This window comes from Cryptomeria japonica, chromosome 10, assembly GCF_030272615.1.
Source record: "Cryptomeria japonica chromosome 10, Sugi_1.0, whole genome shotgun sequence".
In the NCBI taxonomy this organism is placed as follows: domain Eukaryota; kingdom Viridiplantae; phylum Streptophyta; class Pinopsida; order Cupressales; family Cupressaceae; genus Cryptomeria; species Cryptomeria japonica.
In genome coordinates, this window is record NC_081414.1 from 123,759,573 (window position 1) to 123,772,457 (window position 12,885).

General features: G+C 35.9%; 1 long non-coding RNA gene across 1 annotated transcript; it reads left to right on the forward strand.

The window, feature by feature from the left end:
- The first annotated feature begins 4,387 nt into the window (after nucleotides 1-4,387).
- On the forward strand, nucleotides 4,388-11,904 carry LOC131046610 (uncharacterized). Its single transcript, XR_009106048.2, has 3 exons — nucleotides 4,388-4,738; nucleotides 4,910-5,016; nucleotides 10,745-11,904. It is a non-coding gene; the product is annotated as an uncharacterized LOC131046610 (long non-coding RNA).
- The last annotated feature ends 981 nt before the right edge of the window (nucleotides 11,905-12,885 follow it).

The following is a 12,885-nucleotide window of genomic DNA, read 5'->3' on the forward strand; positions in this document are numbered from 1 at the left end:
ATGGAGGATTTTTTTATCATTTCCTGTGGTGAATTTTGAGGTGGCTCTCTTTTTCTTTATTATAGCATTAATGAGAATGTAAGGTTTATTTTGGTGATGTGAAATTACTTGTGTGAGTGGCAATATATTGGCGGCTTGAATTGTGTGTCATTCATTTTTTGGCCTGCTACAATCTTGGGTGGTGGTGATAATGGAGGCCAACTTCCCTCTATATAATGACTGTCTGCATGCTGCTTTCTTTGGGGTAGTTACGTCGCTCAGAATGATGCATTTGTTCAGGCTGGAGGATGATGAATTTATCAACACCCTGGAGATGTTGCTCAGTAAAGGTTTTTTGGAAGCGAAACATAGGTTTCATTCCAATATGGACGTGGTCACCATGGTGGTCGTCTGGGATTTGGAACTTGGTGATTATACTAATAATGTGTTGTGGGTGGTTCGGTCTATTCTGGAGGATGAGTGATTGGTGGGCTTAGATTTGGTATTGGAATGGGCAGCTCCTGGGGCGGGGTTTGATTTAAGTGAGTGCTTTGAGGACCCAGAAAAGGCGGAACTGTATGAGCTTGTGACTTTTATGCATTGGCCGATGGGCTTCAACATGGATGAGAGGTGGGCATAGGCACTAATTGCATGGGACTCTCTGAAGCACATGCTTCGACAGAGAGAAACGGTTGTTGGTGGTGCTTTAGTGGCGGTTGAGGGAGTAGATGGAAACATTGGAGAGCGACCAAGACGAAGGTGAAGAGGAAGGCAAAGAAGGGCTCAGAACGTGGGGTGGGGTCGCGGATGACTTCCATGAGTATTCATGAAATTTTGTTGTTCGGGTTCGGGGAGTATTTTGTAAAGTCAATAGTGGTGGATTGTTGAATGGTGGCTGTTTGGGTGGGGGGTGATCGGGGGTCAGCTGGTCGTATACTTGGGTAGAGCTAATCTATCGGCTCTGAGTTTTTCTTTCTCTTATGCTTGCTTCGAAGAAGGTGCATTGACATATGTAATTTATTTTTGATTAAATATTAATAAAATATCAAAGTTACTGACCAAAAAAAAAACATTAGTAGGCACAGGATATCAAAAGTAATAAATGTGTTGCAAAACATAAAAGACAACAATTTCCACAGAACATGTTAATATAAATTACCGATTAAAACAATTGAAAACCTAGTTACAAAATTTTTCACAACCAATAAAAAATTTGACTATCAATTTTTAGAAAAGATGTTAGAATAAATTACTAGTTAAAAGCACTTAAAACCTATTTACAATTTTTTTAACAACCATTAAAATTTTGGATTATATATTTCCACAAAAATATGTTAATATAAATTACTAGTTGAATGAATCAAAACTTTAAATATATAACATAAATTACAAAGGTCACAATGATGCTCAAATAAAATATTCTAAGTTCCAAAAACAATAAATGTGTTGCAAAACACAAAAAAGAGTCATATAGTTGTGTTCACAAACACAAGAAAATTAAAGCAACATTACCTAAAATTAAGCAAAGAAAATATGTGATATTTTGAATAGCTTCATAACTAAAAACATAAATTGTTCAAATAAACACAGTTCAACATCACTTTTAAAATGTATAAACCTTTGAATCTTTTCAATATAAAGTTGAAGAAACAAATAGTCTTAAGTATTAACTAAACATTCTACCAACCATTATTATGCTTTTGAAGATTATAATAATCATAAAAACCCAATTAGGTTGTTGTATTGGTGAGGTGTAAGGATTTCACCTTTCATTTACAACCACATGAAGAAGTGGAATGAAGAAATCCCATCGAACAATTAAAAATAATCAAACGGATGGAAAAAATATATAGCAAAGACCATGAACAAGACACCATGGTTGCTAGATGGACATATGAACCATATGTTAAGGTTCACCTATATTAGACCCCTAAACTCCTTAACCATGAAAAATGTTATGATATATATGTGACATAATGTAGAAGAGACCAATGAAACATAACTTTTATCTAAAATGAGATGTATCCAAAAATAAAGGAGTGAAATGAAAACCCAAAATAACTTCCATTTATGATTATAAGAACACCCAAATATAGAGCAATGCATAGACCTTTACCTCTAGAACATGTTCCTTTTGTGCTAGTGTCAAGAAATCCTATGGAAGCTAGATTGGAGAGTAAAAGTGAACAATTTCTAGTGCCAAACAAATTGATCTTTCCAAAAGAAGAGGGTTGTTTGTGAAGTAGTGGTGGAAGATTAATGTTGTAGTACATAACATTGAAGAGCCTATCACTTTGATAATTGACACCATCCTGAACACTGAAATGTGGAAGTAAGCAAAGTTAATGCGACATATCGGTAGTGTCCAAAGTTGTTACACATATGAGTCTTTCTTGTCATTGATGTCAAATTTATTGGTGGTTTGATTGTTGGTGCTATTATGATGTCAAACTTATTAGTGGTTCGATTGTTAGTGCTATTGGTTTGATTGTTGGTTGTTGATGTCTAATCTTCTTGGTGGTCCGACTATTGGTCCATATTTGTCATGATGCAAATGTATATGGTCTAACAGTCCTCTAGTTAAATCTTTGATACTGGTTGTATCTGGAAGTTGGTCTAAATGTCTATCGATAAGTGATATTGTGTAGATTGTGTACGAAATGATGCATTGCTTTCAAGAATTTATGGATATGCTATGAAAACTATCTATAAGAGTTCTGGACGCTAAGTATTGATGATATACTGTGTTTTCCAAAGGAAGAATGTCTTTTTGCTTGGTCTGAAAACTACTTTGGTGAATGGTGTCTTTGTCTGGTAATGTATGGTTGTACAAGATATGTATCAAATGGATTTGTGGATTGGTATAGAATGATTATGGTGGACCGATCTTCTTACATTTTAGTTTTTCAGTTGGACAGATGTTTCACTATGAGCGTTATCTATGTTTGTGATCAGAGTGTGTGCAACTTCAGGAAGTTGTGAAGGAATGCACTACATTCCTCGTCTTGCTAGTTCTTTGTGGGCGTTGTAGATCAATGGATTATGTTCCTAACATGCTATGCTACTTTTGTGGTAGTTTTCATATCTTATTTTTTGGTCTGGTTTAAGTGTGTTTGGTCCAAGCAATTGCTTGTAAAACAAATCGATATGAACTATCTTACGTGTTTTTGGTCCAAGCAATTGCATGTAAAGTCTTTTGGTGATATTTGGAAGGTGTGCCAACTTGGTGTGAATCTTCACACATCTCTTTCTCCTTCCACATGTAATGTTTTGGGTTGATGATGCATATACACACTACATCTTTAAGCCGACCTAATAGAAGTTATTGATAATCTAGTTGGTATATAATGGACAGATCAGTTGGGTTATGAAATAGATGTGGTAATTAGAGATATGACATGAAATAAAGTGAAGTATGATGCGAATGTGATGCAAGATTAAGGTGATATAGTGTTCTGGATGTGTTACAGACTAGAGATGGAAGTTGGATCAGATGAGTATTAAGTCGTGAACTATATCTGCATATTGATAGATGTTGTTCTCTCTTGCAATCCAATCTCTATTATTATTATATTTGGACAAGTATTTTATATCTTGCCCTAAAGAAGTGTTCTTCAGCTGTGAAAGTCTCTCTTTTGTATCTTGCCCATAAATAAGTGTTCTTTAGTTGTGCAAGTCTCTCTTTTGTATCTTGCCCTAAGGTTTTGTGCCTTACCCTGCAAGTCTGAAGCAATGAGCTCCCTGGCTTATGGCCTAAACCATTGTAAACACTTTTTACATATATTGTGAGTTTGATTCTCACAGTGGTTTTTCCTAGTTTGGATTTCAACGTAAAAATCTTGGTATACTTGTGTAAATGTTTTGTTGTTTTAATATTTATTTTCATGCACATGTGGTGAATGGATGTTATAGTTTTAATCTGCTTAAGTTTTAGCATATGCTGATTCACCGCCCCCACTCTCCCCTTCCCCCCGCCCCCCTCTCAACATTCGGTAGTGTTCAATAAGGGTGAGGCGACGAGGGAGATATTTTACTATGTTTTAATGATATATATTCATTTATTTTGTGATCCCATGACATGGTGCACACGTACTAGGGTGATCATGAGTCACCATCCCAAATCCTCATGCCCCACCTTCGATCAACCTTGATAAAATCTAGAGTCTCTTATTCTTGTTATCTTCTAGATAATTATTGACTCAAACAACCTTAAAATTTTTTTTCCAAACTTTATGATCTCACCATACATATGACATGAAAAAATTGATCTATGGGACACTCAACAAAAACCCACAAAATAGGGTGCCCCACTATGAGGTCCTCTCCCCTAGTTACAATCATTTTAGTATAGATGAATACCTATTCTTTTGAAAACCCGGAGGCTATCTTATATCACACTCTTTCTTTGACAAGAGGGCATGGTATTGTATGGATCGGAAGATATGCCCTGAATATGCTTTCTGTCACGTCTATCTATTAATAAATATTGCTAAGTTGCTATTTCGTTCGCGACACAACACATCCAATTTCATTTATTAAAGCAATTAGTGCGATGAGCTGGATTGCCTACCAAGAGAACACTCATTAATGTCTGTGGATGACCTATTTTCATTAGGTTTTCAAGCAGCTAGCAAGCAAACACCAGAACTGTGAAGGGGATTTCTGTTTCATGTTTTATGCGCTATTTTAATGCAAAACCTTCTCATTATACAGCAGTGGCTGTTAACCCTTAGTCGCTTATACCCGGGGAGTTGGAAAGGTATTTTCTAATAGGCTCATTCTTTATAATTTTATTTTGGAAAGTATAACGCATGTAGCAGAGATGCCATTTTTTTTTTTCCTGGTTTGTCTCACCGTTGTTTATTTTTTATTTCAATTTTGGAAAAAAATTGTTTATAATTTTTATTTGGAGTTTGTGTTTTTTTCACAGAAGCCCATATAGGAAGGGCCACTATTGCAACATTTTTTCCTGCTGTTAAGCGCCATGGTGCTGCTGCAAAGAACAGGCATGGCTGCCACAGCCCACCCGTGCAGCAGGTAAGGATTTTTTTATGAATCCTTGCTTAGGCAATGAAGCTTGTCCGTTTCTAAACAGATTCTTTTACTTTTCCACAGCTTTCTTGTCAAAATTAATAGTAGAGATTTGACATGGAAAAGACCATAAGATAAATAAAGGATGTTTTTCTGGGTTGCTTTAATCTTGTGACGGGGATTGTAATTCACCTATGCATTTGATTTCATAACAAGTTAACGCCACATTAATGGCTGAATAAAGTATGTTCCCTAGTGTGCACATAAATATCTAACGTTTAGTCAGTTTAAATTAAAGTACCTTTGTAAATTTAGGCACCCAACCTTGCCATGTCCTGGTAATACAATTATATATATGACAATACACACATACACATACATATACACATTTGATATATATGTATATATGGATTTGCACAGATACATTTGAGAACTGTGTAAAGGTGCTCTCAAACATATTGTATGGTATGGGATTATGTGCATGCACTTAAAGCTCTCTGAAATGAAAACGCATCTTACATGTTCGGAGGTTTTAGCCACTTTAGCGAATTGAATAGGAATCTACAAGGACAGCCAAGTCTCATCAACATATTATAAGCTGAAAAAAATTGATTACAATTTAAACCCTACCTGAAAACCCCCGTCCCCTACCTGAAAACCCCCGTCCCAGTCCCGGGGACTTGGGGATGGCCAGGGGACGTCTCCCCCCGTTCCCAAAGGGGATGTCTCCCCCCGTCTCCAAATTATCAGAATTTTGAGGGGACGGCTGGGGACGGATTGGGGACGGCTAGACGTCCCCCACATCTAGAGCTAGGGAAAAATATTTAAAAAAAATCGTATTTTCAATTTTTTTTTAATTTTTCTAACATGGGCCCTCTATATTGAAAAAATTTAAAAAACGACTATCAAGTTTTTTATTATTGAATTTGAATAGTTATGAAATCAAAATACGACTATCTATATTTTATTATTTTTCTAACATGGGCCCTCTATCAAAAATTTAAAGGCAACATTAAATTTATTAATTCATATCAAATATTTATAATTTTAAATTAATTCATATTATAAATTTTAAAATTTATAAATAGAAAACAAATTAAATAATAAAATATTCAATAATAAATATTTTACTTTGCTTTTTAGTATTTACTTAGTACTATTTTGATTTCCATATCGCAATTGACAATGAAACAATATGGCAGCAGTGTGGCCTTTGGGCATTTTGTATGTTATTTCTTTAATATCTATTATGATATGCATATTCACAATGTGAATGAATTGAAATTCTGAATAATGAGTGCATATTGAGTATTGAGTCTATTGATGATGTTGTATGTTCGATGTTTGCATTCTAAAATGTTTTCATAGTATCATACACATGCTATATCCATGTTTTCATATGAATATAATGTATAGATGCATGCTTTATCCATGTTTTCATATGAACATTTAGAATTTTCCTATAAACTCCTCCCCCCGTCCCCCTGTCCCGGAAACCTGGGGTAACGTAGATAAGCTGAAAAAAATTGATTACAATTTAAAATCATTCAAGAAGAATTTGGGCATAACTTCTTTATTGAATATTGTGCAGAAGTTTTTGTGAAGGCTTTGGTGATTGGAAGTGGAACTTTCAACTACGTCTGATAATCCACTTCCAAATATGCTTTTGATGGATGTTCATACTTTCGGGCGTCATTCAACTCTCCAATTCACACACAGGCAGGGAGGTTGAGGAGTTGGCTGCTGGTTGCATTGGCTTAAAAGTTTCTAAGGACTTTCAGAACACCCATTTTGAACTTTTTGGTATTTTTTGAAATAGTTCACGTGCCTTGTCTATGCTTCCACATTTTGCATGCATGTCTAGCAGAACACTTGTAATTACAACATCTGACAAATAATTTCCATCTGTTATGCTTTGATGTATTTCCCTTCATTATTACTGGACATCTGATACAGTGCACATTATTGAGTGCAAGCCTATTTTTCAGATGGTTTGAGTTTCATTTAGCATCACCAATAATCTCCACAAGAACATTGTCCGTGTTTAAAATGATAGAAACGGTTCACATCTCTGAGAACAATTTCTCTTGCAACAATCTTGGAGATGAATTTAGATGCACTGTAGAAATCAGAACATACTCGAAGGTTCTTAACAACTCTAATAGTTGTTACAGGGGTTATGTTTAACAAACTGAATGCAATATGCTAAATTTGCATTATGGTGGCAGATAAATAATTCTTTTCCCTTCTCTTCCACAGTATTAAGTAGGTGTCTTGAATCTGAAAATACCCTGCTGCCTTCATTTGCCAAGCCAATTTCTCCAACTTTGCATAGCTCTCCTGTGTTTGTGGATGTGATCTGTCTCCTACACAAAAAGCATGCGCCAATTTTAGTTCCGTTCTTTCATCAATTTCCTTACTATTTGAACCTCACGCACCTGCCCACTCTTGCCTGAGCTGTATATGTAATGCAATAAGGGTTACTTATGTGATTGATGTACAAACCTCATCCACTAAATCTGCAAGGCTGTGCACCTAGAACGCAAACAAAGCTTACAATGTTAGGATGTGTTCCAGAGTGCTTCATTAATTATAAGATTTTGAGAGCTTCCTTGCGAAATCCATTTTGTGCACGTCCTGCAATCATTTCATTTCATTCCTCGAGATGACATCTCTTTGAGGCATTCTGTCAAACAATTCAGGGGCTTTCCACATCTTGCATGCATGTCTACATGTCTACCAGAGCATTTCTAACTATAATATCTGACAAAAATCCCCATACCATTATGCTTTGGTGCATGCCCATACCCTATTCTAAAGCTCCCATTTTGGCACAGGCAGGGAGGACACTGAAGAATTTTTTTAATACCTGCCAATTGCATTTGTTTGAAGTTTTCTATATAGCCTTTTAAAAAAATCCATTTTGAGGAGAATGCTGTTTCTGGATTCAATTGTGTTCAAATTTTTTGCATCAATGTTTCAGATCACACGTCGTGATCCATCATCGGGATGAAGAGAGCCAAAAGAATCATTGCATTCCATGAGATGACATCTCTTTGAGGCATTTTGGCAAAAAATTCACATGCTTTGTTTGTGCTTCCACATTTTGCATACATATCTATCAGAGCATTTCCAACCATAGTGTTTGGCAAAATTCCACCTTCCATTATGCTTTGATGGATGTCCATACATGTGCATACCCTGTTCCAAGGATCCCATTTTATCACAGGCAGGTAGGATGCTGGCAAAGATTGTTGAGTCAGGCTTTACACCTGTTTGCATTTGCTTGAAAGTTTCTAAAGCCTTTTCAAGAAATCCATTCTATGCATATCCTGCAATCATTGCGATCCATGACACCACATTTTTTTCAGGGATATTGCCATGGGTTGTCAATGCTTTGATGGATGTCCACACCCTGTTTCAAATCTTCCATTTTGACACAGGCAGGGAGGATGTTGGCAAAGGTTGTGAAATTTGGCTTTATGCCTGCCAATTGCATTTGCTTGAAAGTTTCTAAAGCCTTTTCGCTAAATTCATTTTGCGCATATCTAGTGTAGATAACTAAAGTTTGTCACCTTAATTTTGCTGTAATCATCCCATTTAATCAGCCCAGTCTCATGTTAATTTGCTCATCAAGTCTATCATCATTTGTCAATCAACCAATCTGTTGTCAAGTTATTCCCATCGTCTCATCACACCATTATTTATCAATTTCATGTTAATTTGCTTTGTTGATTTTATTGTCCCTAATTGTTGAGACATGGACCAGCTAGGACTCGCACCTAGGACGTTCCATACGCTGCTGGAGTGCTCTACCACTGAGCTACTGGCACCTCTTAGACCAGTTCATTGTCTGTCCGGGTGTGGCTTATTTCCAACACCAACAGCCCCCCTTAAGCCACACCTCTCGTGTGCTTGGGGCTCCTAGCCTGGACCTGGCTCTGATACCATGTTGAGACATGGACCAGCTAGGACTCGAACCTATGACCTTCCATACGCTGCTGGAGTGCTCTACCACTGAGCTACTGGCCCTCTTGGACCAGTCCATCGTCGGTCCGGGTGTGGCTTATTTCCAACACTAACACTAATATCAACCCATGCTAATTAATTAATTAGCTTCTAATTAATCTATGCACATATATACAATTAAAATAAACTAGCAATTAAGAGTTCATCCCATAGTGTGTTTATTAAGTGGTGGTGTTGTTGTTGTGACCACCAAGGTTCAAACCCCCATTGGGCCATTGTGATGACAAGCTTGTGCCTTTGGTGATCCAATGTGCTTGTGGACTTGACCCCCAGCATTGATATTTGGAGATGAGGCCCCACATTTGTGACCTCAATGGTTCATAGCTCCAGGTCAAAAGTGTTTCATGTGGTAGCAGAGGGTGTCATGGCAGCATCACCAGACATGCTAAAAAGTTCATCCGGCATTTGAAAAAAAAAATTAGCAATCGCACCTTGGTGTGCAATCGGTATGCCAAAGATTTGTGGAAGGTCAATTAGGATAAATTTTGGTATATTATTGTATACATTTGTGTAGTACATGAGATCAATTGGTAGGCTATTTAGCAAACGATGTTGTTTGTGCAACAAAGATCTCAATGGAGAAGTGATAGCTTCAAATCAACTATGCATTCACTTATAGGGATCCAAACACTACTGAAAAAGAAACCTCAAAAGCAGGAAGATAATTATTTATTTCTTATGATAGGTTATATGTACATGGACTAATCAGGTGCTAATTAATTAATTATATATTATTTAGTTTAAATGAGATTGATTAATTAATTAATATTAATTAATGAATAAGGTAAATTAATATGATGAAGTTGATTAACCAGTGGCGTGATGAGATGACAAAGAGGAGAATAAGTTGATTAACAAATGACAATAAAATTGATTGGTTTGAATGATGGAGTTGGTTGACAACATGAGACTCGGGCAATTAAAATGGGATGATTATGACAAAGTTAAGGTGGCAAAATGTAGGTGTCTACACCCAGCAATCATGACATACGATGAGGCCACAATTCTTTGAGGGATATTGTCAAACAGTTGGGATTGGTAAAAGTGTTTTCTTGAGAATACAAGTTTACAATAATTGAAGATATGTAATCTTCAGAGGGGTCGTTTTCTACTTCTGATCATGGCAACCTTCCTTTAACTTAATTCAGAAATGCGCTCTTGAATGATTTCACATTGTGATTAATTTTTGGTCACTACAACCTTCACAAAAAGTCATGCATAAAATTCAGTAAGGAAGAATTTATGCACAAGTTCTCTTTTGAATAATTTCAAATTGTGATATACCTTCACAAAAACTCATGCATAAAATTCAGTAAAGAAGAATTTATGCACAAGTTCTCTTTTGAATAATTTCAAATTGTGATATTTTTTTTTACCTATATTGTGTGGATGAAATTTGAAGTTTCTTGTAGTTTCCTATTGCATCATGGTATGTGGCAGGTGTGGCTGTGCTAACTTGTATTCAAGCAGATTCATGTTCGCTAATCATTGATAAACGTTCTTTTGAAATATCCAAAAATTCTTTTTAAATATCCATACAAAATGAATGTCTGGTTCTATGTGCTTTTTCTTAATTTTTTTTTCTCTGCAAGAGGATTAAAAGTTTCATATGAACTGTGCTTTGAATGATTTTCTGGAGGGAAGGTTCTGTTTGGACACTGGGAAAGTGAGCCTAACGCTATTATCATTTTGTCATATTCTGCAGGTAACATGCAAATTGGCGTAGGTACCTTATGATAAAAATCAGTCCAGCTTCTGTATTGAATTGCTCACATAGCTGGTCGAGCCTTACACTGTTGTATTTTGGGGGTTCCTCCAACTTCTGAAGAAAATTGGTCCAGCTATTTCATTGGATTGCAAATATCCTGGTTTGTTATCAAATTTGTTGCTGTATTATAGAGCATGTGTGACACTTGGTCATTGCAGCAAATGGCTGTACTTTTCAGGATACTTAAGATGCATTCCCCATCTTTAGTTCCAGCATTGCTGTTACTATAACCATGAGGTCTGCTTTAACGTATGTGAAGGTGATTGCAAGCAGAGAAGTAGTATTGAACTTGGGAATTTACTCCATTTATTGCTGCCAAATGTAATGCTGTATTGCCAGAACAGTCATGGTCGCGGCTCACCATTTCCTCTGCTTTTTTTGTTTTTTTGTTTGCCAATAGACCCCTCACTACCAGAATTTGATTATATTCCACGGCAAAGTGTAGAGCAGATTTCTGATCTAAATTGCGGATTTTGATACAGTGACATTGTGGACATAAATTTTAACATAATCAACAAATTTATGTCCACAAAGCCAGACTCTGGAAATCAGCAATTAAGATCAGAAATATGCTCTACATTTTGCCATGGAATATGATCAAATTGAGGTAATGAGGGGTCTACCGGCAAACAAAAAGGCAAAAAAAGCAGGAGAAAAGGTGAGCCGCGACCATGACCGTTCTGGCAATACAGGTTTACATTTGGCAGCAATAAATGAAGTGAATTCCCAGGTTTGATTATACTTCCTTGCTTACTCCATGATGAGGACTATTTTTTATATTTAGGCTTCATCCATGTACTTATAAATTAGTTGAAAATTGGTTCCTTGTTATGTCAGGCAATTTGCGCTACAGATCTCTAGGATGCTAGAAATCCCAAGCAACGTTGAGTAAAATTTTACTTTAAGAAATTTTATAGATTGATGATAACATCAAATCTTTAGATTTAAGCTCTCCGTGACTAGTTTGGGGTTTGCCTGCTGACTATTTTTGTCAAGGAGATCATCGGATGGATTGATATGCCATCCAAGTTAACTGGATGGGTTTATATACTCTCTTAAACTTGACGGGTTTCCAATAAAAAGCAAATTTCGAAGAATCTACTAGTTTCATGGCATGGCCTTTGTAACATGGCATGAGTATTAATTTTGTATTTTCTGTAGGTAATTCTAAAGCATGATCTTTACGAATGACTCAAGAAAGTTCTTGAAGACACCTAATGATGAATATTAGGTTAATGTTGCTAGCTGTTTTATAACACAAGTTTAGTATTTTTTTACCTAACTATAATCCTTCATTCAGGGAGTGTTTTTTTTTAAGTATTCTTTAGAAATTCAAATTAAGAACTTTTTTCTCATCGAGTTTCATTAATTATTTGTTTTCTACATCTGCTGGTCTTTAGATAATAAAATATGGTAAGAATAGTTTCTGCAAAATGCTTGAGTTGCAGTTGAGGATATTCTTAAGTCATCTTTAGGAAATGAACGTTGTCAGCATTCGAGCAAGCAAATTTTCATATTCTTTTATTGCTATTTATGCTATCTGGTTATCAAATCCGAATTATGGAAATGATTGATTTGAAAAAATTGAAAACAAATCACATCGAAACGGGAATATTTCAATATAGGGTTTAGATGTGTGAATTCTCGTCTGTTTGCATAGAATAATGCAACTCTGTAACGTTGCAATTAAAATCCTTTTTTTTTCTGAAAGGTTATCATATAGAAATCTTGGATGCAAATTTTTGTATGGCAAATCCTCTTTGAAGACCATTTAGTGACTCGGTTCTGTAGTTATATGCACACGTCAGTCCACCCACTATATATAATGCAACAACACAAAGTTGTATGCAAATGATACGTACTACTAGTCTCCCAATATGTAATGATTTCATCATTTTTAGGCCAACATTGATAATGGTTTGGCTAACACATTTTATCGATCGATCTTATCATCGGCAAATTCTTGCTTTTTAATTAAGGGCTCCTAGTCAGGTTTGAGATTCGATTATCAATGTTTAATTAAACATTAAAATTTAGGAATTTCAGAGGGGTGAATGGTTGCCACTTACCAAGATCAC